Source organism: Stegodyphus dumicola, chromosome 5 (genome assembly GCF_044657685.1).
Source record: "Stegodyphus dumicola isolate Sdum_Otavi_A_Nest chromosome 5, ASM4465768v1".
Taxonomy (NCBI): Eukaryota; Metazoa; Arthropoda; class Arachnida; order Araneae; family Eresidae; genus Stegodyphus; species Stegodyphus dumicola.
The window spans coordinates 154,889,671-154,917,136 of NC_140772.1; the positions used below are offsets into that span (position 1 = coordinate 154,889,671).

General features: G+C 32.3%; 1 protein-coding gene across 2 annotated transcripts in view; it reads left to right on the plus strand.

The window, feature by feature from the left end:
• The window catches only part of LOC118203544 (uncharacterized), a 63,124-nt gene that overhangs the window by 1,620 nt on the left and 34,038 nt on the right, over nt 1-27,466 (plus strand). The window lies entirely within an intron of this gene.

Consider the following 27,466-nt stretch of genomic DNA (forward strand, 5'->3'; position numbering starts at 1 on the left):
AAAAAATTTTTACTTGTAGGGTTATAGAAATATTAAGTAACATGGAAAGATGACTCTTGATTGCTCTAAGTTAAAATTTCATTCATGATTAAATTTTCATATATCTGTTGTGCTTTATAAACAATACTTCAGTTCTCAAGTTTAACAAGTTATCAAGAACTGAAGAAAGCCTCATTTTTCGCCAATTAGCAATTACTATATTTACCAATAAAATGAGGTAATACTTAAAAATATTGTTAAAATCTAAAGGAGAAAGTACATAGATAGTGAACATGATACTAAGAAATAATGTAGAATTTTGCATTGAATGGTATTTAAGTTGACAAAAGATTGTCGATATAAATTTGCTCAATAATAAAAAATAGTGATTAGATGAAATATAAAAAGTAAGTATTAATTATAATTCATTTAATTTCGTGTTAAAATATTAAAAAGTTAAAATTACAATTTAATGTTCTGAAAATAATATATTACAAATCTGTACAGACATTAGGTTATTTCGAAGCAAGAGATATGAAAAATGAGCAACGCCTTCACTGGGACTCGAACCACGGGGCTTTCGAATACTTCCCGAGCGTCCTGACCACTACACTACGAAGGCATGCTAAGAAGGAGGGAGAAATACCTTTTACTCCCTCTTTTAAAGGATGACTGGGGATTAGGGGAACGAGTCGCCAAACCCTGGGGGTGAAGAATCATCATCCACCACACTTTTAGTTCGGGCGACACTGTAGAAACGTTAGGATTTGTGGAAGCAGGAGATAAAAAATCAGCATTGCCCTCGAACCAAGAGCCTCTCGAATACGCGCCGAGCGTGCCGACCACTACACTACGAAGGCATACTAAGAAGGCAGGAGAAATACCTTATAAAGTACGAATGAATATCACTCTCCCATTTTTCACAGGTAATATAGTGCCTATTTTTAACAAGCACTTCAGCTTCTTTCCTCTGTTTCTTCTATGGTGTATTGATAAGATGGTTTCAATAAGATAATTTCAATAAGGCATAGATAGTTGTATAATAATCTGTATTCTAAAAGGAAATGTAAAAGTTGAGCACACCCATTGTAATCTACTTTTTTAATCCATTCTGGAAGTTTCTTTTGATATATATAAGCAAAAATTTTAAATATAACTAGCAGATTTAAATATTCAGCTAAAATGGATGTATGGGTTTAAGTAGTGGAACAGGATTTACTGATGATGGCGCGCAAGTCTCATTTTCAAACATCTATTTTATAATGTGATCGTTTCTAGTGCCTATTAGACCTCAAATTGGATTTCAGACGGATTTGTGGCAATAATCCCATTCTATTGACAATGCAATGCAATTAACAGATTAGTTAAAAGACAATTTGTTGCATATTCACATATTATACGCCCTTGCAGCGATTACTAGATAAGTGTGACTTGCGACAACATGGTTTACGCTTTCGATTGATTTTGTAATCTTCCTGATTACCGCTTATCAAGGGACGCCTTCAGTCTCGAGTATTCCTTCTTCACAAATTATATTTCTATTCTATATACTATCTTCGATAAATAAAGTAAGCTTGCTATAAATGCACTTAAGCTTAAACAAAAAATTGGCCTATTCCTGTTAAGATGTCTTCTTTCAAAGCTGAAAAGTGATACGCGGACTGAAATTAATGTCATTTTCAGCTCAAGATCCCTATTCTTTAATGAAAGAAAAAAATTGCATTTATATGCTAAACATTTTAAATTTTCAGTTTATTTCTGGAATATTTAAAATAAATTCATTCGAAACCATACTTTTAGGTTTCTAAAGAGACATAATATTGCCTGTTATTAGAGGGCTCATTCTCATGGTTTTTTTCCAAGGAAATAAGTTTTCTTGGAAGGCTTCCTTTAATGAAAACTGGCTCACTGACGTAACGCATAGGAGAAACCACAAAAATGCCCATGCAGCAGGCCAGTTTTTCAAATAGGAATGAAACGAGACGAAACTGCAAATGTTAAGATATTTTCAATTCTGAACGTTAATGGAGCTGTAATTTTTTTATCAGGTCTTTAAGCCAAATGCCCGTACAATTATTTCCGTAAAAGGTGTTTATTGGGATTACCGAAATCGCTTTCAGAGAAAAATTTAGCGTTAGCTTTTATATGTTGAAAAGATTTCCATAAATCTCATAAGCATTTCTTATTAATTTATTTAATTAACGTCAAGGATACCTAATCGTATGTGTTACACAAATTTCGTATGTGTTACACAATTTTCTTTTTTTTTTTTTTTTTTTTTTTTTCTTTGCAAATGTTTTCAAAGAAAACATATGCAATACGATAAAAGATACCTGTTTTTCCTTGAATTTTTTCTGAAAGAATAAAATAACTTCTAGTTGCTACAGATGTATATTTTTATTAAGCTGAAAAATGGATTTTTTGCAGCTGAATAAAAAGAAGATTACAAGATGAAGTAAAAAAGCTTACTGAAACGTGCATTGTGACATGGCAATTTATTTTCAGATTTGCAAACAGGAATGAATTATTATAAAGAGTATAATTATAGATAACGCAAGAAAGATACTAAGCTGAACAATGAGCATAAAAATAATAAATAAATGGTTTTAGTTGAGTCTTTTTGTCCATCATTATTGAGACATGGATCAGGACTTGGAACTGTCGTATTTCTTTTTCCTTCTAAAGCACCTGACTTATGAAAAGATGAATGAGGATTTTATTTTGATTTTTTAAATTTCCGTACCAAGGACAAAAAAGAATTAATAAAAGATTGTTCTTAGAAAGTACTAAGAAGTAAAACGTTACCTGCGAAAGAAAGTTTCAGCAGCTATAACCCCATTATTAAACTTTTGAAATCGCATATATAAATTCTGTTATATATCACAGAATATTCTGTCATACAGAAGTTTGAATTACATTTTCAACGGAATTCGTAACTTTTTTAACATAAGCTAATACTGTTTGATAAATGGATAACTGTAGTGAATTAAAGCTATTTTCTTGCATTCTTTCTTTTTTTTTTTAATTTTCAAGCTCTTCGCAATAAAAGAAAAAACTAGATTTAATTTTTTCAACGCCTTCAGCAGAAAAAATACCTCCGTATAACACTAAATGTTTCTTAGCGACGCATTGCGCAGTGTCAAATGTCTTGCAAAAAGTAAAAGACTAAATCTATACTGAAAGAAAATAAATGCAGAAGACAGATTTGGTCATAAGACATATTGGAACTCCAGCCTCGGAAATTTCAAGAGTAAAATTGATATAGGTCTTGTAGAGTCATTCAGAAATTTTAGTGTCAGGCAACAAAAAATCCGCAATGCCTCGCCGCAATTCAAACTCCGGACCTCCAGATTAGGCGGCAGAAGTGCTTTCAGTTACACCACGAAGCCAAACGAAAATAAGGGAGAAAATACCTTACACACTTCTCCTTTTAATGGGGGACTGGGAATGAGGGGACTCAGTCACCTAATCCTGGAGGTGACGAATTATCTACCGTCACCTTTTTAATTCGGGCACCCCTTATAGAGTCTTAGGATGTTTTGAAGAAAGGAAATCGAAGAAGTCCGCAATGTCGTCCCCGGTATTTGAACTCGGAACCTCTCGATTCCGCGTGAGACGTGCTTCCAATTACACAACGAAAGCACACGGAAAGGAGGGAGAAACTACATTATAATCTACAGTAGAAAGAAACAAGGACAAAAATCAAAACTGGTTTAAATTTGAGAGGAAGAAAGCTACACGATATGATATAAGATAATAAAAGAAAGATGCATCAGACCGCTGGTGATACAGAATAAAACTACAGGCTCTTAGCGCCAGCTTAATGGGAAAAATAAATGATGATATTTCAAGCTATATGTATGAAATATGGAATATTATCTTGTATTATATTTGTAATCATACTTTAGTATAATAAATATTAGATGCATAAATTTCAGCACTTTTTTATTTATTCTTAACACAGTAGCTGACTTAAGTGTCCTGAAACATATGGTACAGAAAATGTTTTTGATCTATATGTTTTTGATCTACATACATTCATTGCTAATATGTTAGTTTTAAACAAATACTTGTCGAAAGACAATGAAAGATATTCAAATTAGCTAAGGCAATGAAATATAGTCAAATTATCTTTATAACTTAAATTTCTAACATAAATTTGTATGGAGATGCACGATTTTTTGTGAAGAATCTCTTAAACAACAATGAAAATTTTAAAGATTTCCGAAATTTGCCATCTGTAATCTCTCTTCCTTTAATTAAAGTTTAAGATTATATTCGTTATGTAAACCTAAATAAAGTTTGGTAGAAACGGATATTTATAGAGAAGGGATACTAGGAAAGTAATAGTGTTTTAAAATCGACCATAGTTTTGCTGTTATAAAATATAACTCCTCTGATAAACGGAATTTATCATGTTAATATTGAGGCAATTTTTAATTCTTTTGAAATTACGCTCATTTTTAAGTACGCTTTATATAAAAACCGAGAAAATTATTCTTTTATTTCACCTTTGGGATGTTCGTCATCAGCATATTTTATTTTCCTCACAAGCGATATAATAAAAGTATATCCTTAACCTCACAAAAAGTGCACAACACCATAAAATAAGAAATTTAATATCTTAATATTACACTATGAGCATGAGAAATTGTACATTGTATAACAATATAATTACATATTGAAAGTCAAATATGTTTATAAATGTTTACAAAATAGACTAAAAATTCATTGAAGCTAAAAGAATCGTATGTGAAATTAAAATAAAAATAAATTTCTTGAAAGCAAGAAATATTGTTGATTTGTTCATGAATTTGGGTACTAAAATATGTTTTTTTTTATTTGAAATGAAATGAATGGGTACTGGTATAGTATAGAAGTAAATAATTATATAAGGTAGTATATATTTAGTAGTGGCTGCAGCTGGCTTAATTGCGGAGTTTATCTCCGCTGCTAGAGATATCTTCGAGGATGATTTTTTAAGAGAAACTTTCTAGCGTTCACGATGCACATACGAAAACAATAACACCTAAAGTAATGAGCCTGTTCACTCACTAGGAACAGTAATCGAGAGGAAATATTTGGTATTCAATAAGATGTGTATCTTTGCATTCTGATCTTTCTAGTCAGCAGTATATCCGATTCTGCTCTTAATTAGTACTTTGCTCAATGCGATAGGATTAAGATATATACTCGGACTGCATGACAATTTTATTCGGTTCAGTACTCAGAGGAAACTATCTTAGCTCAGAACTTATTCACTCGGTCATTGGTGGAGAGAGATAAAGGAAGCACATTTATAAATCTATTAAAATAAATTAATACAGAAATATATTTATTAAATTCAAAAGTAAAAATTCTCTCTCTCAAAACCAGTTTTATGAACGAGTGCCAAAATCAGAGCGAAGAAAAATACAGTTTTAGGTTTTTAAGAGACACATTGCCTCAGAAGTTCAAATCGCTGTAACATCTGATTAATTATTTTATAGCACATTGACTAAATACGTATTAAATCTGATGCTCAGTCATTCTTTTTATGTGTAATATTCATATTAAATACAGCGCTCATATAGTAAGTACAGTTTTTAGAAGGAAAACATTTTAAAAAAATTAGCAAAGTAACGCTTAAGGATTACATTTGCAACACATAACGTGCAAAAGAATTATTGGATAAAAAAAAACTATTATAAAGACATATCCATTAATTATGCAACTCAAATTTCGAAAACTCAAACTGGTGAAAAATTAACTACGGCAAATATGCGAGAGTTATTTATGTTTCCATGGAATCATTCATGGAGGACTTTCGATTGGAAATAGATAGGTACTGTTCAATGCTCATTCATGGAGGAGCTGTTCAAAGGTACTGTTCAATGCTCATTCATGTTCAATGCTCATTCATGGTTAGGAAATCCGAAAAAACGAAATCTAGAATGAACAACCACTCTCATCCAGATTTCATCATCCCCACCAATTACGCCCCAAACTCTGTATGAAATTAATTACGTATTGCAATTATCTGCATAAATTGTTGGAAAACGTAAAATGGCATTCGCATGCTTCTTTTTTGATTTGTTTATTTATTTGATGTAATTGAATAATACATCATAAACAAGCTTTCATCAGAATGTACTAATCATTGCAACAATAAAATCACACGGATCTCAACGTGCGAATGAATGTAGGGGTATTTCAGAAATATTTTTTACATTTAAGGCTACAAGCAGGATTATCTACCCTAGAGTGTATGCTGAATAAATCATAACTGGCTGCGATTCTGATGCAAATTATCACTTTATCTTTCCTGAATATGAACATTGTACCTTTCAAAATATGAAGCAATAACTTGTTTTCCCCCAGTTTCGCAGACTCTTGGTGAAAGGAAAGAATTATCTATGCACGTAACCTAATTATATTAAATATTTACAAGTGACATGATAAATGGGAAGATAAATTCAAATGGGAAATGATAACCTCTCTTCAGTAAAGATCCTGTGATACTATTTGCATAAATTTTAGGATTGTCACTGCATTTATAATTGTTTGCGAATTACTTGCTAATGAATACAAAGCTAACCATCTCAAACTTCTTCTACTATTTGTCGAGTACGATCATCTTTACCATGTATTCATGTTTTTCTCACTGTAATCAAACAACGGATATATATCACATAGTCTAGAGACATCACATAGTCCGCCACCCAAACTTGTGCACCTGCAAAGCCCGAATGTTGTATTTCGTATTTATTTTATAATGTATTTCATATTTTGTAAAGCTTTAACGACTTTTTAATTAAAACTCTCAATGATTTCAAAGCGAGCAATAGCAACACTGTTAGGAAAAAATCCTTTTTAATCTCCAGCAAGCGAGACTGTCCATCGGAAATTCTAAAGACAGGCTGTTTTTAAATATTTTAGCCTAAAAGAACATTAGGTCAAATGTTCTCGAAATGTGCATGTGTATATAAATGAAAAAAACACGTACCTTTGAGCGTTAAAATATCAAATGGTAAACCATTGCAGTGAGGGAAAACTACCTGCCCCTTTAAGTAAACCAATTTAAAACTTTATTTTTTTAATTAAATTCATAAAACATACAAGAGTAAACTACATTGCACGTTCGCAATTAAAATATTTAAGTTTGATATGTATTGTGTAAGATATTTTGTGAGAGATAAACATTGCCTGTGTGCTTCCCGGTTTTACATCCTTTTAATATCGAAAACTTTGTTTATAGAACTGTGTGTAATTTGAGGAGGAAATCTTAACAAATCTGATTGTAAGAAATTGTTTTCTATAGTTTAGTTGTAATTATTTTTAAGTTTTGTTATTACTATTTTAATTAATAGCCATAGAGCAAACAGCTCTTAAATGTCAACCATCCACATAGTTCTTGATTGATTCGTGCTTTAAGCTTATTTAAAAATTTAAATTTTTATAGTTATTTTGACATGACTCAGAAAACATAGTCTAGTGTGATTAAGTAATTGATTCATCTCAAACATTCCACTATTTTATAACAATATCATTCAAATGCCATCTTAAATCCAAAGTACACTAATATACGTAAATTTATTTGGTAAAATTATTTTATAGAAACCCTGTATTTTACGAACTGTAGATGCAATAACGACCGAATCTGAGTAATGCTTATATAAATTAGAAATCTGTGCTGAAGTAATATGGATTATCTTAAAATATATCCAAAAAGATGAGATTTATCGATATAGATAAAACTTCTTATCGTGCGCTTGCTGTGTAATGACCGCAGTAATATGTCATCAAACCGCCTTTCCAAAATAAGATGCTTTAAGCTATAAACAATTTGCCTTACTCTCTGACACTTTATTCAGGAAGATAGAGGTGACAATTAAGCTTGTTAATAGTAAATACACCCTATCGTTGTCTCCTAACTTGCAAATTCACAGAAAGCTTCAGAACCACATTACACTGAGAAACATTAGTGGCACAGATTACGTAATATCAATCAATCATTATTTATATATGTAACCACATTCAGAACTTTCTTTGCCTATTCAGATAGGAAGATCCTCGGCGTCATAACATACATAAACAGACTTAATTTATCTTTTTAAGAAAAGCAAGATGTTAAGGAAATTTTGCTTTATTTCCTTCGTTAATGATCATTTTAGCAGGAGATATTCATTCCTTCCAATTAAAAGTAGATGTACCTTTAAATGGCTTACGTTTAAAGGGAAGTGTAAGACCAATTAGCGTTAGGGAATTGTTAGCGCATATAGCCTACCAATCTGGCTGCTCTTAACCTCTGAACTATAGAAATAGCACATTTCAAAGTTTTCATACAGAACTTGTTTACACATTTTTAAAACGATTTCTGTAAAGAAGTGGAAAAACAAATGTTTTGGAATAAAAAATGTCAGCAACGGCTTGTGTTTTTGAGCTTTCGAAGAGAAATTTTCCTATGCCATAATTCAAAAACGTTTTGAAATGCCTGGTATTAAACTTCTAAGTGCAAAATAAGCAAAAGGGAAAAATTAGTCAATCAATATTTCTACGTGGAAAGAAGCGTCCAAAACCAAAAATAGGTACGTACCGAAATACCCCCAAAAAAGGACGAACTGTTTCTAATGTTTCTAAAATTAAATTGTTGGTAACAAAGGAAAATCCCCCGAAGCAAAACTCAATTGCAGGGTCTTTAAGTACATCTGTAACAGCATTAAATAAAATGATAAACCAAGATTTACAACTTAAAAATGCTAAAAAAATATACTAACATAATGTTCTTCCTAATTCCATCTTTTGCCGAGGCATGTGGCTCAATACAGAACAACTTGTGGAATTCTGTATAAAAACTATTTAGCAGGATATAAATGGAAATACATTGTGACTCTTGATGAAGCATGAGTTTACCTAATTGACTGCAACAAGAAAAGGTATATTTATTATCGAAAACGACGAGAAAACAAATGTACAAACTTGGTTCCGCCAATGCAAAGAAAATTTTCGTAAAAGGCTTATAACTGTTTCAGGATTCTATTGCAATGGGAAATTAAGAAGAAGAGGAGTGGGAGAAAATGCTAAAATCAACTCAGTTATACTATGCTATCATGAGAAAGTTTTACGTATGGTGATTACAGAAGACATTCCATTTCCTTATCCCAGCGAATTTCAAAAAGTGAAACTTTATCAAGACAAAGCAACAAGTCATATTCGAAAAGTATCACTGCATTCCTTGAAAAAAAAGTGAAGACTGATACAAATATTTTATGTATACCTTTTTTAAGTATTCCTGCGAAGTCCTTTGATGTTTTACGTAGGGAATATTGTGCCTTTATTCTCTTGAAAAGAGCGCTTTGGAAGCGCAAATTTCCACGATTGATGGACTCTAAGACGTAGTGAAATAGGAATGGAAATTCCTTGCCCTGGAAATTTTACGAAATGCCCACCTATCATGGAAATCACGATGCAGATTTATATAGTCCAGAAAAAACGGCTATCAGATCGAATTCTTTTTTAAAATGCTTTTTAATTTTAAATAGTAATTGAACGCCCCGACATCGTTCTAAAAATGTGTAAACAAACTTTGTATTATTTATGAGAATCTGACATACTAATTTGGCAGTGATCTAACTAGACGCGCCTTCAACATACCCTGTCTTTTACAGAGGGGGCATAAAAAGAACTCATATATGCACTCCTAGCGGCCTATCTTCTCAACCAAATCGAAATGTAATTTCAGATATTGTTATTTGAAGATATGCGCTCAAGATTTTGAGAATTTAAGACATAACCTTCTCACTGTTACAGTGAAAAAATTTCGAATATCTTCAGTACTTACTTTTTATGGAAGCTCATATCTGAAAATATTAAAGTAACCTTGTACCACACGCAAGTCATGTTATAAGAATCGAAATCTTACTTTATGGATTACCTATTCTGCATATGAAAATTTAATTGTTATGCTTACACTGGATTTTGTCTTGTATATGTTGGCTGTAAATATTAAGTAATAATACTTTCAAATTTTTGTTGTTGTTTCACAGTGCCTATTGATCAGAGAACTTTCTTACAAGTTATAGGCACGTGTTTTCATCCGTTTTTGAGTTTCATATTGAAAGTGTGTTTACGATTAAATTCTAATTACTACATAATATATTTTGTAAACATTATTTTAGATACTTTTCTAATATCTTTGAACACAAATATTATGTACGTTACAGGTTAACTCAGAAAATCTTTTACGAAGACATTTATCCTATGAACAGATGGGCAGGATGTGCACCCATGCCTTATATGGCATTCGAACTTGAGCCCTTCTGTACGGCAATCGGTCAATATAATCACTTACCCGTCTCTAAGGAACTAATCAGAAATATCAAATTATAAAAGTATTCTATTAAATTCATCGATAGTTCTTAGCATAGAAATAACTATACTTTGAAACTGCAAAAGAAAAAAAAATACTTTTTGATCTGTTACACTATTATATTAGTAATGAATGATGTTTAGTGCTGTGCAGTAATAAGTAACAATATTTTTTTTTTTTTAACAAACGAAATTTTAGTTTACAGACGCAGTTAAAAACTAGTCTGTACGAGGTTTAACTTGCTTTAATTTGAATTTATAAACAGAAGAATAATTTTATTGGGCTAAAAAATTCATTGCAGTTTCTTCGTTCATTTTCTGGTAAGTTCTTTAATAATGAGAATTAGTTTTTCAAAGCGACTGAGGTAAGAAGTAACTTATTTTTTACCTCTCTGTAATAGGAAAATAAGGTTTGAGAATGGGAAGAACTAACATTAAGTTCTTACTCTCCTCAAACCTCACTTTGCTACCTCTTTAACCATACAAATATTCGGTCTTTGCTAAACAAAGTGCGAAAAAAATATATCCAGCGCTCTGCAGTCTTATACGTTATGCCGACAATGCTGCACGACTCCTCATAATTTAACAATAATTGCTGCTTTATTAATTTATTTGTAACATCCAGAAAATGCAGTAAACACGTTTCTTCAAGGTATATAACACAAAGTTAAATGTTTTTATGAAAACTCAAAATTAGATAACGGATTAAATAGATGTTCAAACTTTAAATTAAAATGATTTAATTCTTAAATTAAACGCGTCCTTTAAACTCAGCAGTTTTATTACTTTATTTTATACTATAAATAACAATTGAAGTTGAAAATCTTAAAGTTTTGATCATCATTATCATTGGTCGTAAAACTGCTTCTCAAATTTTCTTTGCTTTAGAGAAACCGAGCTTCGCTCAGAATGTAACACCTCTGAGCACTTTTTCTGTAGCCGATGCCCCAAGAAGATTTCTCTTTTGTTAACGTGGCAGATTTATGTGTCAGACCTTCCCTTCTTTTGTATCCCCCTACAAGGGAAACATCCCTTCACATCCCTTCCCCCTTCACAACAAAGTCGCAAAACGCCCCCAACGGTTTTAATTGCTCCGTAATAGTGATATCCTTGAAGAACCCCACAAAGTGGAAAGTACACGTACTTACTTTCTGATTTCCAGAATTCAGCTATTCTGCTAAACGTTAATAGCCGTCGTTCCAAATTCTCTTTCAGTTACGAACTGACTTGCTGACGCTTGCAAGCGTTACATTGACAGAGTGTGAAAAGTAAGTTTTTAAATGTTTCCTTTATTCTACAAAAATGATCAGAACTAAAAAAAAATTATCTCAGATATCTAAAAGACGGATTTACAGCAGAATAAATCAACGTATATTATCGGATTCGTCAGAAGATAAATTTAATTATGAAAAAGGACTGTGTCGAATTTTCGCGCTAGCAAATATTCTTTAAGTTCCATTTCAAACTGTGATTCGAAATATGAACTTTTATGTCTCAAGAAGAACTGACTGATGACGATTACCAAAACGATTATCCCATTTTAAGGAATATTCCAAATATAGAACTAATAAATATTCCGTTAGACTTTATGTCCCTTGTGTGCTTAGGAGCAGTACAAAAAATGATTACTATTAGGATAGGCGGAGGCACCTTACAAGCACGATTACCACATAAAAATGTTGAACTAATTTTTTTTTTTTTTTTTTTTTTTTTTTTTTTTTTTTTTTTTTAATGACCAGTTTTTAAAGCCTTATGTACCAATTGAATTTGCAAGAAAACCAAGGAACCAACTCTAAAAGAATTGAAACACTGGAAAGCTACAAAATACCATCAATTTTTACTGTACACTAGCCCACTTATTTTTATTTATTTATTTTTTAATTTAACAAAAAGCTACATGATCATTTTTTACTACTTCATATTTCGATTAGACTCTTATGTAAAATACAGAATCAGACGGCAATTGATGAATACGCACAGTCTCTATTAAAACTCTTCGTAGTAAATTTTGGGCTTTATTATGAAAAACAGTATATGGCTCATAATGTTCACGGGCTACTGCATATTTGCGAAGATGTAAAAATGTTTGGGCCGTTAGATAATTACAGTGCATTTAAATTTGAAAGCTATATATCTTCTATTAAAAAATTGATTAGAAAATCTTCCGCTCCATTACAGCAAATAGCAAGACGAACTCATGAACTGTTTAATCATATTGTAGCCATGAATAATGATTCAATCAACATAACCGACTTAAGTTCAGAATTTCAAAATTTACATACATCTGGTCCACTACTTAAAGGTTATTAAATGCTTAATTTTATTATTGAATTTTGAATACAAATTAACTAAAGTCAGAACTGAATTTGTAGAATAATTTAATTATAAATATATCGAAGAATTCAGTTTTGGGCTATTGAATGGTTAAAAATGATCGAAAGATTTTTAATACTTTAAAGCAAAATTTTCTCTTATAATATTTTGTATTAATAATTCATTTCAAGTCTCTTGCTCAGTTTTAGATATATTTACAAATTATTAAATAAATTGAAATTCAAATTAGAAAATAAATTGTATAAATATTCTTAACATTTCTTATTTTTCCATAGTAACCACAGATGGAGGACCTGAGACTGTCTGTGGAAAATAAGCAAGTTTCAGGTTATCACAACACCTTCACACACTTTCACTGGAATATAAAGAAGATTTCTGGGGATATACTGGGATGTAACATTAAGCAGTTGAGAGTATGTATTTAAGAGGTTAAAGGAATATTGTAACTAGTATTTCAAATCCTGATAACATCCCATACGCTGTCGGTGGGACCTAGATAGGATGTCCTAAGGATATACTGGAATGTGACATTAAGCACTAGGGAGGATGAGTTTAGGAGGAAACTGGGTTATTACGGGATGTCCTGAGGATGTAGTAAGTAGGACTTTAAATTCTAATAACATCCCATACGCTGTCGATGGGACATAGATAGGATGTTTTTAGGATGTAATGGGATGTGTTTAGGAGGTTAGTGGGATATCCCGGGATGTCCTGAGGATGTAGTAAGTAGGAGTTCATATCCTAATAACATCCCGCACGCTGTCAATGGGACTTAGTTAGGATGTCCTGAGGATATCCCGGGATGTGACATTAAGCACTCGGGAGGAGGTGTTTAGGAGGTTCACGGGATATTGCGGGATGTCCTGAGGATGTGCGCATATCCCGCGAGCAACATCCTCGGGATATCCCAAGGATGTTTTTGTGCTATGTGGGATCGGATGATCGCGGGATCGCAGTGACTATGAAACTGCAAAATTACGGCAGATAACTCTATCTTGAAAGGCTGTACAGGTTGAACACTTATAATTCTAATAAAAGCTTTTTTTGTGTCCTTTCTTGTGTTGTCATTGGTCCTTTACAATGCTTTTCTTTGCAAATGCTTTACGCCTGCAAATTTTATGACACGTGTATCGTTACAACGTCATTTGAGTTTTTCAATGCGCTGATCAATTTGGGCAGGAAAAAAGTGGCTACTGCTATTCAAAAATTTAAAATCTTTTCCTCAAGAATCGTAACTGTGAGAGCTCTGTTGTTTTAAATCACCGCAACCTCGAGTGCATAACTTCACATGACAATATCTAAAATTTCATTTCAATTGGTTGAGTAGATAGGCCGTTTAGGGTTCATGCATTGGGGAAGTTTTTTATGACCACCCTCTAGTATATGGAGAAGAAGTGTACCGGCCAATTGCAAAACTATTAGAGATTTTCCGGCACCCTCCAAGAACTCTTCTTTAGTCGGATGTCCTCACAAACATTTTCATGGATAGCATTTCCTACGCACTGAGGTATCAAAGTAACCAAACCAGCTCTTAATAGCTTTTAGAATTTTCTGCTTAACAATGAAGTTCTAACTAGCCAATCAGACCATGATCTGAACATGTGTGTACCTCTTCTTGGTTATTCTTTATAAGTTTATGAAATTTAATGCTTTAATTTACCGAAATTTTCCCCAATTTTAGTTATGCTTGAGCTTATTAGTCCCAAGGACGATTTGATTTAATGCAAATCGCTTTATAATTCACTTTATGTTTGACCTTATGCATGGAATAGACATATACTGATAAAGAAGACAAAGAAAAATCCGGTTGTCTACATGCGATGCAACATAAAACACCAGTTTTCATTTACTATACTGTTAAGCAAATCAATAAACGGTCGTCGGGCGAGGTTTTTATTGTTCTTTACGAGGCCTTTTTCTTGACTTAAGTAACGCGAGGGTATTTTCCAAGGTTTGGCAACTCCTTTTATCTTGATCTGTCTCACGCTATCAAGTAATAAATGGTATGATGGCGAAATATAGGAAGAATTTTAATAGCATCTGTCATTTCTTTCCCAGGAAGGTAATTTTAGTTTCGAAGTCTACTCTATATCACAGTGGTTTGAGCGTGAAAGAAATATTATAACTTATTACACAGGAGATATCGCTATTCGACTATGAAATAACTGATCCATAAAAATTTGTATTAGCAGAAGAGCTAGAAGTCGTATTATAAGTTCGCGCATGAGTTGAGCTATTATTGGAAATTATTTAACGCAAATTTCAGAACACCTATTATTAATGAATAATCAAAAGTCTGTTAACTTTCTAAATGCATAAGCAGGCTAAGAAATTTCTCGTAAATTTTCACGCTGATTATTCCCTGAATCACAAATGATGCCATTTAAAATCGAGTGAGAAGTTTCAACTTTAAAGTCGAGACTTTCAAAAATTCACTTTATGAGTAGTATATAAAATGCAAATGAATTCCACAAAATAACTTATTTAAAACACTGGTTAAGACTTTGTGGTGATTCGCAGAGACATATAACTGGCGAATCTCGCAAAAGAACTTATATAGAGAATATTACTCACTCTTCAAAGAAACTGAAATTTTGAAATGGAATAAAAAGGAAATGGAATAAAAAGATGTAAGAGGAAACATACAAAAGTGTATCTGTTAAATTCATTTCAAGCTAATGTGTTTGAAAACTGCCTTCTTCTGCATATAAGTTTTCGTAATTGTTTGCATTTTTATTATTTGAAAATCAAGATTCAACACAGTATTTAAATTTTTCAAAATTTCAGTTATGCCGATGTTTATTGTTGTAGCCTAGCTTTATTAACAGAAGAAATCATAGTTTTAAATATAGATTTATGTTTTAAAATGTTACATATAACATCCAAATAGGGTGAATAAATTCCAAAATTGCAAAAGTTCCGAACTGTTCATCATATGTATTCTACCCTTATAGCATACCTTCGAAGCTAATCAAAATCTGATTCTCTAGCACCTACACTACCCCTAATTACCAATCGGTAACGGGAGGCGTTACATTTGATGATAGCTACTTTTTAAAAAATTTTTATTTTGAACGCCCCGTAATCTCGCCGTGCGCCACAAATGTAAAACACTGAGCTTACAAAAGTGAATTAATTAAAAATTAAATATTGCATGCATTAATAAAACAAAAAAGCAGTGAGCTGCAGTCTAGGCTTCACAAAAAGAGATAAGTTCACTGGCCATATTCACCAAGCCTTTTTAAATCGTTCTGCAGGCATAATCTAGGGCCATCGAAGATTTACAGAAAGAAATTAAATGCTCCACATTTTGAGGTACCTTTTTCGAACGTTCAATATAAGTTTGATCTTAGATTGAAATCAAATAGGTAACTTAACAACTTTACCGTGACTAGATATAAACGAACTTAAAATTAGTAAAGAAGACTCGAAATGTAGTCTATGGTTAGTAGAAGGAAAGACCTCTGGTGCACTCAGTATTACAATATGAAATATATTCTTCATTCCACTTAGATAAAAGCTTTTTATAATGAAAAAACTTCCAATAACTTTTTGGAATATCTATATTGATGTCGATGGATAAATTTAAAGTATTTCAAGCTAAGAAATCAGTTCTTTCATTGCCACAGATTCACGGACATAAGCAAAATGAATATCAATATCCTTATTTTTAAGGAACTAAAAACTCAGAAATTTTTGATTGCTAGTTCCGTTGATGCTGGTAATACTGTTCAAAGAAACAGAATCAAAACATGTAAGGTATCTTGAGGATGCAGTTGTCTTTGATCCTCTTGACAGCATGATAAATAAACAGAAGTTTTGCTTGAAAAATTGTGCATTCATTTAAAATATAGTGTTTAAAATGTCAAGCCTAAGATTGGTCTTCAAAAAGAACAAGTGCTAGATCAATCTTATTGTTGAATTTGCTGCCATCTGTGAAGGTCATCTTTTGAAACCATACTGTTTCTGCTTATTGAAAACTGTTTACTGCCATCTGTGAAATCTATGGAAAACCTTTTCATCAGTCTCTTCATAACTGCAGAAATTTATGGACTGGATTTACATTTGGAAGAGTACATTTGGATTAGGAACTAGGAAAGAAAACATTTCTATTAATGCAAACTTGCAAAATATCTGTTGCCAATGCTTCGAAAATATCATTTATATTTCAATTTTGAAATCAATAGGCAGAACTCCTGCAAGAGCAAAAGTAGCCTCATAACTTATTTGTTCTATAAGCACTAATAATACGAAGAGGAATTCTCCATCGTGTTTTTCTCAGATTTCTTTTATTAATCTTCTTTGAAAGAACACGTTCCGAAGCACGAGAACCAAACGAAATGAAAGGCACAATACATTGCTTATACATTAGTTTCTTGATTTCATAACTTATTCCAATATTATTTTGGTAATTCGATAAAGATCAATAGTTTTTTCACATTTACTGGAAAGAAATTCGTTGTGATTTTTCCATGTTAATTTTCGATCGAGTATGACACCAAGGTACTTAAAACTCTCTACATATTCTGAGTGTGAATCATGAGTACCAAATGGAAAGTATTTTGTTCACCAAAGTTTCTGGAAACAATCACAGCTTTACTTTTTGAAGGATTGAAAGCGAACTTAGATCGCCCAACTGGAGACAAAATCCTGCACCGCTTGCGCACTAAAAAGAATATTAGTCAAAAGCTTTCATTGAAAAATTTAAAGTAATTCGTATGCAAATGCAATTTTTAAATAACCGTTGAGGTGACTTAGATCGCTTCAATGGTCGTTCTTTCGTCAAGCAAAAACCTCAGCCGTCTTCCGTTTTAAGAAATTTCTAAGCTGTTATAGATATTATGTAGTATACTAGAATCTTTTAGAATGTTTGATAGATTAATAGATGGTCACCAAGCATTATCGAAAGCACCTTTCATATCCCGAAAAATAAGAACTGTAAAATTCCCTTTCTGACCGTAAAATGATTAGTTTTGAACTTGCTTTAGGTCTCCGAATATATCTTCTTATTTGAATACTTTTAATTAAAAAAAAAAAGAACTGATTTTTATTTATAGAGCTTTGTAAGAGAGAATCGGATACTTAAATATCCTTCATGATTGTCTCTGTGATATGATTACATTAGAAAATGCTGTAAATAATCTTTCTACCGTGAATTTTAATTGTACTTCGTTACCTATTCCAAAGAATAAAAGTATGAAGAATGGTTTTCCTTAGGGGTCTAAGGTAATTGGTCGTTATAGGAAGCATTGAAAATACTGCTAGGCATAGACGCCAGAGATATCTATAAAATTTGGATAACACCTTTTGCACAGACTTTTTAATCCATTGTTTGTTATTAGGAGTCTTTCCAGTAAAATGGAGTAGAGCTCGGGTACTTCTGATCCCTAAAACTGTAGATGCAAGGACTCCGTATCTTAACAATATTAAATGCATTAGCCTAGTACCTACTTTGTAAAATGTCTTGAAGCTCTCTCCATTAGTATAATAAACTGTAAATTGGCATCTGATTACAAATACATTTTTATAATGATTCTCAGTTCGGGTTTACTCTTCGGAAGTCTACGAAAGATGCCTTTCTTCTCCTTAGTAATATTTGCCTTTGTTTCTCATATCTTGCAACAACCCAGCTACTTTGAACTTATTTATTCGTATCTGGAATCAAACTGTAATGTAATTAAATATAGAGAAACAAATAATCAAAAGTATTGATTGTGGTAACTAATAATTATTATAAAATAAATTGAATTATAGCTTCATCACAGAAATAACAAACGTTTATTAGAAGAATGGAAAAGGTAAACATTCATACAACAGCGATCAACATTGCGACGACTATGTAACTCAAGTTCAGAGCCTAAAGTTGGCAGATCGCCCAGAAACATAAATTACGTCATTTAACGCTCTCTCTCTGTAGAATGGTGTTTACAACACCGGGTGCCTGAGCCAAGGCTCTACCCCTTGTAGAACAGTTTGATAAATTCGAAAGGTAGTATACAATAACCGAAAGATAAATCGAATAGTTTTTTCCCCCTTTTTTTTAATGAATTTGTTAAGGTGAGATGAGAATATTATTAACTTATTAATATCAATGGAGTTGTTGTCTAAATTAGTGAGAGCAGAAAAGTCGAGAAACTGGTGACTGTGACAAGAATGAGGTAGTGCAAACATAGGCAAATTGAATCCATTAAGGATTATCAAGTACACAACATCAAATATTAAGACATGAACGAACTTGAAATAATTTCAGGCTGTTTAAGCCACGGTGGACCCTCCCACCATCTGGATCTGAGCAAAACTCCAGCGGAACAACCTCTGGATGGGAGATCAGCCTGATTGTCGCTTCCTGGAATACGCTTCCATTGTTCCTTTGATGTTAAATTTCTTATCTCTTTCACTTGATTATTTACAAATGTTCCCCAATTATCTTCATGCTTGATCCAGAACATAACGGACAGTCCAACGGGCACTTGATATTCCCTTTAAATCCATCGCTTCTTTCATTGTTGCAGTGAGACGACCTCCGATCAAGCATGCTAACAATTCTAATCGAGGCATCGTTATCTTTGTTAAAGGAGCCACTCTTTAGCTTCAGGCAAATAAACCTTTACCCCTTTCTCACATTCACTTCGTAGATATACGATTGCACTATAGGCGGACTTCCTCGCATGACAAAAAATATGAAAACTCAATTTTTCTTCCGAGACATTGCTTTGGACATATTTTGAAATTTTGATCTCTGTCAACAAATGTAAATCTTCAAGCCATTTATTGAACTCCAGGCAAATATCTTTTGGACAGGCTTCATCCCAACGAATCTTTAGGTTCCAGCTATTCTGTACTAACAGTTTCATACGAATCGTTACTGGACACAGAATTCCTATAGGATCGAAGATGCTGTGAACTGTCAAAAGAATATATCTTCTAGTAATGGGTTTTTGCTTGAAATAAATTTTTCAAGGTCACAAAGCAGAACTTCTTTAGTTTTATCTCAAAATAATCCAAGAACAAGGACAAGTTTTTTTTTTTTTTTTTTACATTCTTCACCTGTTAGACTGGAATGTTCCCGACCTCTTAAATCGAAACAACCTATATCCAGACCAGTTTTGCTTCAAAAATGAAATTCCTCGGTTCATCTTGACTAATTACCGAAGTTATGCAGTTATCCACATAGAATGCATTCCTCAGCTTTTCTACGGTTTCCGGAAAATGGCTTTCATTTTGCCGCAAATGGTAATCTAGAATGGCAGCTAGGAAGAAAGTGCTGCTCGTAAGTCCAAACACTACTCGTCGGTGACGATAAATTTTTTGTTTTCTTTCCCTATAATCTTCCGACCATGTGAATCTAAGAAAATCTTGGTCTTCTTTGGCCTACAGATATCTGTAAAAAGGCCTTTTTTATATCTGAAACTACACCGATTTCTTTCTAAAGAAATCTCATAAGTAATGGAGGAATTTTTTCGATAAGATTTGGTCCTCTTTCTAGACAGTCGTTGAGCGAAAATGAGTTCTTACTGCTACACGAAGCAACAACTACAGGGCGTACCTTCGTAGTAGAATTTCCTTTAAAAATACCTCTATGAGGGAATAATGACAAGGATTTCCCAATTCACTATCAATGATAGTTTCCTGTAACCATTTCTTAAATACAGCTTCATAGTCATCGTATTTTCCTTCTTTAAGAAGTTTCTGAGTAGTAGTTATGCATCTTTTTCCAGCTATATCTTTGTTTAAGTTTCTGAGTAGTAGCTATGCATCTTTTTTCAGCTATATCTTTGTTTTCACTTAACGTCTTGTACGTTTCTAGCCAAGGTAGTTTGACGATGTAACAGCCATGTTCATCTCTGAACGGTTTTTTCGAAAATGCTGAAGAATGGACTGTTCCGTTTCTTCTTTAGTTCTTGTTTCAGTAGGATCCTTTATACCTATAGTATCTAATTTCTACAAATCAGCTACAGAAGAATTTTTAATCAGTAAAGATGTCACTAAGTGGGATGAAGTTTCGTCAAACCTTTCTCGGTTAAATTTTTGATTATTACGCATTTTTAATCTAAGTAACCTAAATCTCTATGTCATTGTTATCACCTGAATTTCAATGCAGATTGATTAAACTGCTATTACTAAATTGTATTCTGACAAATATCTCTTTCATTCCTTCTGAAATATTGCTGAAACATTTCGTATTATTTCCGATTTTCTGTCTGTATTTTTGTCGTTAATCAAAAATATTTAAGACTTTCAACATTTTCCTATATTCTTCAACTGCATGCAAATAATAATTATTTTAAATAATTTCTTTTTCCCCTAATTATTACGTAGTTTTAAGAGTAATAAACGGAACATTTGGGTGTTATTTAAGGGTGATAATATTAAATTTGCATTTTATTTTTTTTATATACATTCAAGATATTCAGATAGGGAATTATAACCTGAAACTGTTTTCAGTATATCATAAATTTATTGACAATTTAAACATTCTTGCTTTCCTGTCCAAGAAACACTAGTAAACTTTATTTGAAATAAGAAAGATGAGATATATTAATAACAAACAAAGCAATTAATTTGGAAGTCACACAGCAAAAATCAGCGTTATATTTTCAAATTTCCGCAGGACTAGTTTCGATGGTTTTATCGAACCATCATCCTCAGCTGCAAAAGCGCAAATGAACGAGATAAGATAGAATGAAAATTACATTGTGAAAATATAACGCTGATTTTTGTTGTTTGACTTCCAAATTAATATTTGTTCGGCGTGTTAACAAACAAAGCAACCTTAGTTAAACAAAGCAATGTTATTACGCATAAGCTTACAATATAATTTATTCATTATGGTATTTTTGTAAAGAAAGAGTGTTGCTGTACATTTTGTAAAGTATAAATAAGCATTGCATCTAATAATTATAACAGTTATTAGTTGTTTAATAATTAATCATAAGAATATGAATAATTAAATATTTTTCGGAGATATATTTTCCGGCGATTTTTTTTCTAGGGATCCCAGCATAGATTTTTGAAGCATTATGCTCTAAATAAAAGTCTTGTTTGAACATAGCATTAATTATTAACACCAAATCTCCAACCAAAGGAAATACTTTACTAGGTAGAATATTTAAATAAAATTTTTTATTAGAATAAATATTTTCGTTATTTTAATACTACTAATAATATACAAACAGTAATTTAAATTCACTATAGTTGAGTGAATAAGATTGCTGGATGTTGGTAGTTTGTTGTCGGCAACGGAACAGTTTAGCTGCTTGGTGTCTTTATCATTTTCCTCATGCGTAACGTGAATTCAAGCCAAATTTATTTAGAAAAATTACCCACGAAAGTGTTCTCTTATAACAGATAACCCATGACTTCTTAAAAACTGTAAAATATAATCTGTGGATATTTTCCGTTATACGATAACACGAACAAAATGATTTCCTATACAAAAACATATGATAAGCGCTATTATTGGCCGCCGTTTAATTAAATGTATCCATCTTATTCCTTACAATTAATTTTCCTTCTTCAAAGAAAGTTTGTTTTCAATAAAATGTACTATTTACAATGTGCCAGATTATTTTGCTCGTTTTTTATGCAAATATCCAAATTCAGATAGATATTGCGTAAGTTCAGAAAGCCAACTAGTCTCCAAGCGGTAAGATAGCTGAGCACCGGTAAATTCTAGCGGCTGCATGGGAGGTTTAGGAGTTTTTCAGAAGTGCAATTGGGAATTAACAGTTTGTTTCCTCAAAAAAATCTACCACGAAGACTTTCTTTCCCTTAGACAAATAGGTCCTGTGTGCTTTATCATAATCCAAAATCTTAAGCGTACAAACCTTTTATCATAGCCGATGATGACGATAAAATATTTTCTATCTGATGTGTTAAGTTATCATAATTGTATATTTCTAACGAAAACTGTTTGGCTCATGTTATCTTATAATGAAAAAAAGAATCAAATTGGTTTTTAGCTTAAACAGTATTTTCATTATTAATTACATCACGAATTTTATCAATTGTATTCTTGGTATTAATTGCAGGCATGTATTCATAAATATAATATACACAAAGCTGTGTAATATATACAAAGCTGTGTAATATACACAAAGCCCGATTTTGCTTTGTATTCATAAATATAATATAGACAAAGCAAAATCGAAAAATTTACCACTAAGTACTATAAAAATGTAATGCAACACAAAAGAGTACAGTATTATTTTAAGTTGTTTTGTGGATATACGGAAGACAGAAACATGTTTTCTTCTGTATTCATTCATCAGAGGAAAACTTTTCATATAACGCTAATTTTTTCAAATCTTTCACTATACAAGTAATACAAAAGCAGTATAAGAATTTCTTTTCTTAATATCCTACCGAAGAGTTGAGGGGACGTACAATGATTAACATACAATGGGTGCCTGGAATTATTTTGCTTTACATGCAGTTTCCTTATATATGTAAAACAAAATAAACTTTCATCCATTCCAGAATTTCAAAAACACACACAGAGAGAAATATCTATAACAAATTTTATTGCTGTCTGACTGATTGCTTCGGGAATAATAAGTCTTCCAACTCAAGCTTCTAGTTATTCAAATACGAACGCTTCTCGGAAGCCATTTGGACCGCATCTGCTTTGTAAAGAAAACTTTTGGGGATGAAATAATCCACTTCATCGGGTTTTTCAAACAAAGCATTCAGTGGTTCTGCTACTACCACTGAACCTAGAGAAATTTCCCAGAAACTTTTTTTCCAAAAAAACGAGTTTTATATTTTTAAGAATTTTCAGTCTGATAGCAAGATTTTGGCATTTTTCATATGTAGATGAAAAAGAAACTAATTTGATTTTAATAAAGAAGAAAAAAATTAATAAGCTTATTTAAATTGTTTTACACAACACCGAGTAAGGAGAAGAAATTTAATTTTCTTTATAAATATTTTTCTCAGACAATACTTTACGTGTAGTGTTTTTCAAGTTACGAGAATAGCGCGTTAGTGCATGCATTTTGAAATCAGATTAATTTAATTAATATATATAGATATGCTGAACAAGCACACTTTCGCACATATAAACTGTATATTCGTACATACATAAAAATGAAAATAAAATTTGAAAACAAAGCAATTTAAAAACTACTGTATTAAAAAATGATTAAAAATTCGTTTTTAACTCTTTTTTTTTTTTTTTTTTTTTTTTGTTATATACATTTATTTCAGTTTTGTTATATGCATTTACTTGATTTTATTTTGTTATATGCATCTGTTAGTCTTTTTGAAAAATTTTTGGATTATTTGAGTATGGCATAGGAAATGAGATCTATCAGCTTAAAGGATGTCTCCATGGACGACTTTCTAAGTAAAACGTACTCATGTTCATGTTACACATAGGGGAAATCACAAAACCCAACCATGCAACCAGTTCGTTTGTTTGGGTTCCTATATGAATCGAACTAGCGGTAATCAGAAATCTTAGCCAGGAGGCCATTAATTGGGTTTGACAGATTTGAAAATCTAATAAATAGTATTTAATAAATATAATATTATTAAACAAATCGGATTTATATAAACAAAAGAAAATTCTTATATCGAACAGAATTAAATCTCGATATAATTTACACTGATAAACTGATGTGTAATAACACTGATAAATTCAAATACTAAAGGAATTAATTCTGCATGGATAAATTTTTGTAATATATTTCGCTGGGAATGTCTGGCCGCAAAATCCTGATTATATATACTCTTATATTAAGGTTATCACATATCTGATGGTTTGACTTTTACCTCAAAACTCAAAGAATCCACAGAATTCGATAAAATTAATAACTTTATTACCCTGCTGAAAATTCTCTGGATATTTTCAATTATAAAAGTACACGCGCCAAGCAGTTTTCTTTAAATAAATACATGCAGGAACGAGAAAATGCGCTTTTAACAGCAACTCGTTTCGACAAGCGAAAATTTTTCTAAACGTAAGAAATTTGTCGCTTAAATTAATTTTTCATTAAACAAAAAACAAAATAGAATTGCATATTATTAAAAATATTTTATTGATAATTCAGATTCTAAAAACAAGAACATTGTTATAAAAAACAAAGAAAAAAATAAACAACATATTTCATTCAACGGGGGCCAACTTTCGCGCATGCACTTTTCAACAGAAAAATATTTGAAACATGTTATGGATAATGGTTTATTTTATTATGGCAAGGTACTCGTGGGTTATTTACCTAAGGTGAAGGATGCCTTCGTTGGAGGACTGCCTAAATTGGCTTGAATACATGTTACACATATGGAAAACTAAGAAAACGTCCTCGCAGCCAGCCCGTTTGCCGGGATTCAAACCCCGGACAGAACCACAAGCTATTTCGTTAGACTCCGCTCAGCCGCTGATGGGCTGTCCGATAAAGGAAAAGCTCAAAATTTCATATTAGAGAAAAATGGTAGCATAGTATAATATGAAGTTATTGCCATTTCAGTAATGTGAAGCGATTTCAAGAATGTTTAATTATTTTATTTAGCTTATAGCAAACTATACGAGGGCTATCTCTTAACATACTGGTAGTTTGACCTGCATTCAAACCCCCGTGAACAGGCTGATTGCATGGGCGTTTTTATGGTTTTTAACTCTTTGTACTACGAGATTGTTTCCTTTAGAAAACCAGTCACGAAAGCATACCTCCCCTTAGGCAGATCGCCTTCGCGTGCTTAATAATCTCACAAGCCAAACCAAACACAACCCGAGCGAGGACTTGTAGTCAAGGCACGTCATCATGAAAAGCTAACTTAAATTGGCTCATATTCACATTAAACATGGGAGCAAAAATTCGCGAAAACTGGTATGCAGGCAATCCGTTCGCCAGGATTTGAACCCGCTTCAAACTATTAGTATTCAACGATTTTACTGCTATGTCGTTGGCGGCCTTTTGTAATATTTATATGAAAAGTAATCGCAAAGACACAATCATTGCGTACCGACGGATGAATTAAGTTCGGAACTTTCATTCGTGCTATTGCTGTTAGCATTGACATTTGGAGAGATGTTAATTTATTTTAAATTCTTTTAATGTAATTAATTTAATTCTTTAGGTAATTGTTCTTCTGACTGTAATTTTTTTGTGCGGAATATATCTAACCCATCCATACACTAACTGTTTTACTTAATTTACACTCCATTAATTTTAAGTGAAGTTTGGTTAAAATGCGGTTTAGCCCATTGCTTGGCGATTGTTTTTCAATGGGCAATAAACGCGCCAACATGGCTAACCCGATGTTTTGAAGCTGTGTTGTTATTCTGTTGCCACTAAATGTTACCGCCCTGTGTTATATTTAAAGAAATTAAATATTGAAAATTCTGCATAAATGTTTCTCGCATTGTAATAAAACAACGATACCTAGAGCCATCAAATTTTGAATAACATACGTTTGCAACCTAATACGGGCATCTGGAAGACCAAACTTGGAATTTTTTTTATTATCTGATTGATATTTTGTAAAACTTGAACGAAATTTTTATTAGCAAACTCAAAGATTTCAAAGCGAGCAACTGCAACACAGTACGGGAAAAAAAAAAAAAAAAAAAAACATTTTTACCTGCAGAGCGCAAAACTGTGGATCAGAAATTCTAAAGATATACTCATTTTAGAATTATTTTGCGATATTGCTGTTGAACTGAATTTTACGGTTTAAGTGTAAAGAACATTATATGATAAAGAAATGTAACACACAAAACGTTAAAAAAAAAAACAGGGCGTAATGTAAAATCTAAAAGCTTTCATTATTTTTATTTTATTTATTTACTTATTTACTTATTTATTTATTTATTTATTTTTTTTTTTTATTCTGTGGCGGTTTGAATGTTCTTATGCGGTTTCTTTTTTTAATCGAGTGTTTTCCCCCCTGTTTTAGCCTTTTTTCTGCATATATTACGGAAACGGCGTATAAACGTTTGTAAATTTATTTAAAGATGAGGGGGGGGATCCAAAAGGGTTTTCCCCCTGAAATAAATTCATATATAAAACCCCTCAAAAAGACTTTACATTTTTCTTGAAAAGGGTAAGTGAAAAAATTTTTCTTGTATGGTTCGTTTTAAAGTTGCTTATTTTAATATTTTGTATTTATTTTTGGCTCAGTCCTAGAAGATTGGGAAAGATAACGTTGTGCAATTCTCTGATGTTTTTTTAAATGAAAATAGATCGATATGTACATGGGCAAAGCCAATGCTGTGCGCAATGCCGACGTTGTGCGTGATGCCGAGTTTGTGCAATTCTGAGGTGTTTTTTTAAGTGAAAATAGATCGATGTGCACATGGGCAAAGCCAATGTGGTGCGCAATGCCGAGTTTATGCAATTCTGGGATGTTTTTTGAAGTGAAAATAGATCGATGTGCACATGGGCAAAGCCAATATGGTGCGCAATGCCGAGGTTGTGCACGATGCCGAGTTTGTGCAATTCTGGGATGTTTTTTTAAGTGAAAATAGATCGATGTGCACATGGGCAAGCCAATGTGGTGCGCAATGCCGAATTTGTGCAATTCTGGGATGTTTTTTCAAGAGAAAATAGATCGATGTGCACATGGGCAAAGCCAATGTGGTGCGCAGTGCCGAGGTTGTGCGCGATGCCGAGTTTGTGCAATTCTGGGATGTTTTTTTAAGTGAAAATAGATCGATGTGCACATGGGCAAAGCCAATGTGATGCGCAATGCCGAATTTGTGCAGTTCTGGGATGTTTTTTTTAAGTGAAAATAGATCGATGTGCACATGGGCAAAGCCAAGGTGGTGCGCAATGCCGAGGTTGTGCAATTCTGGGATGTTTTT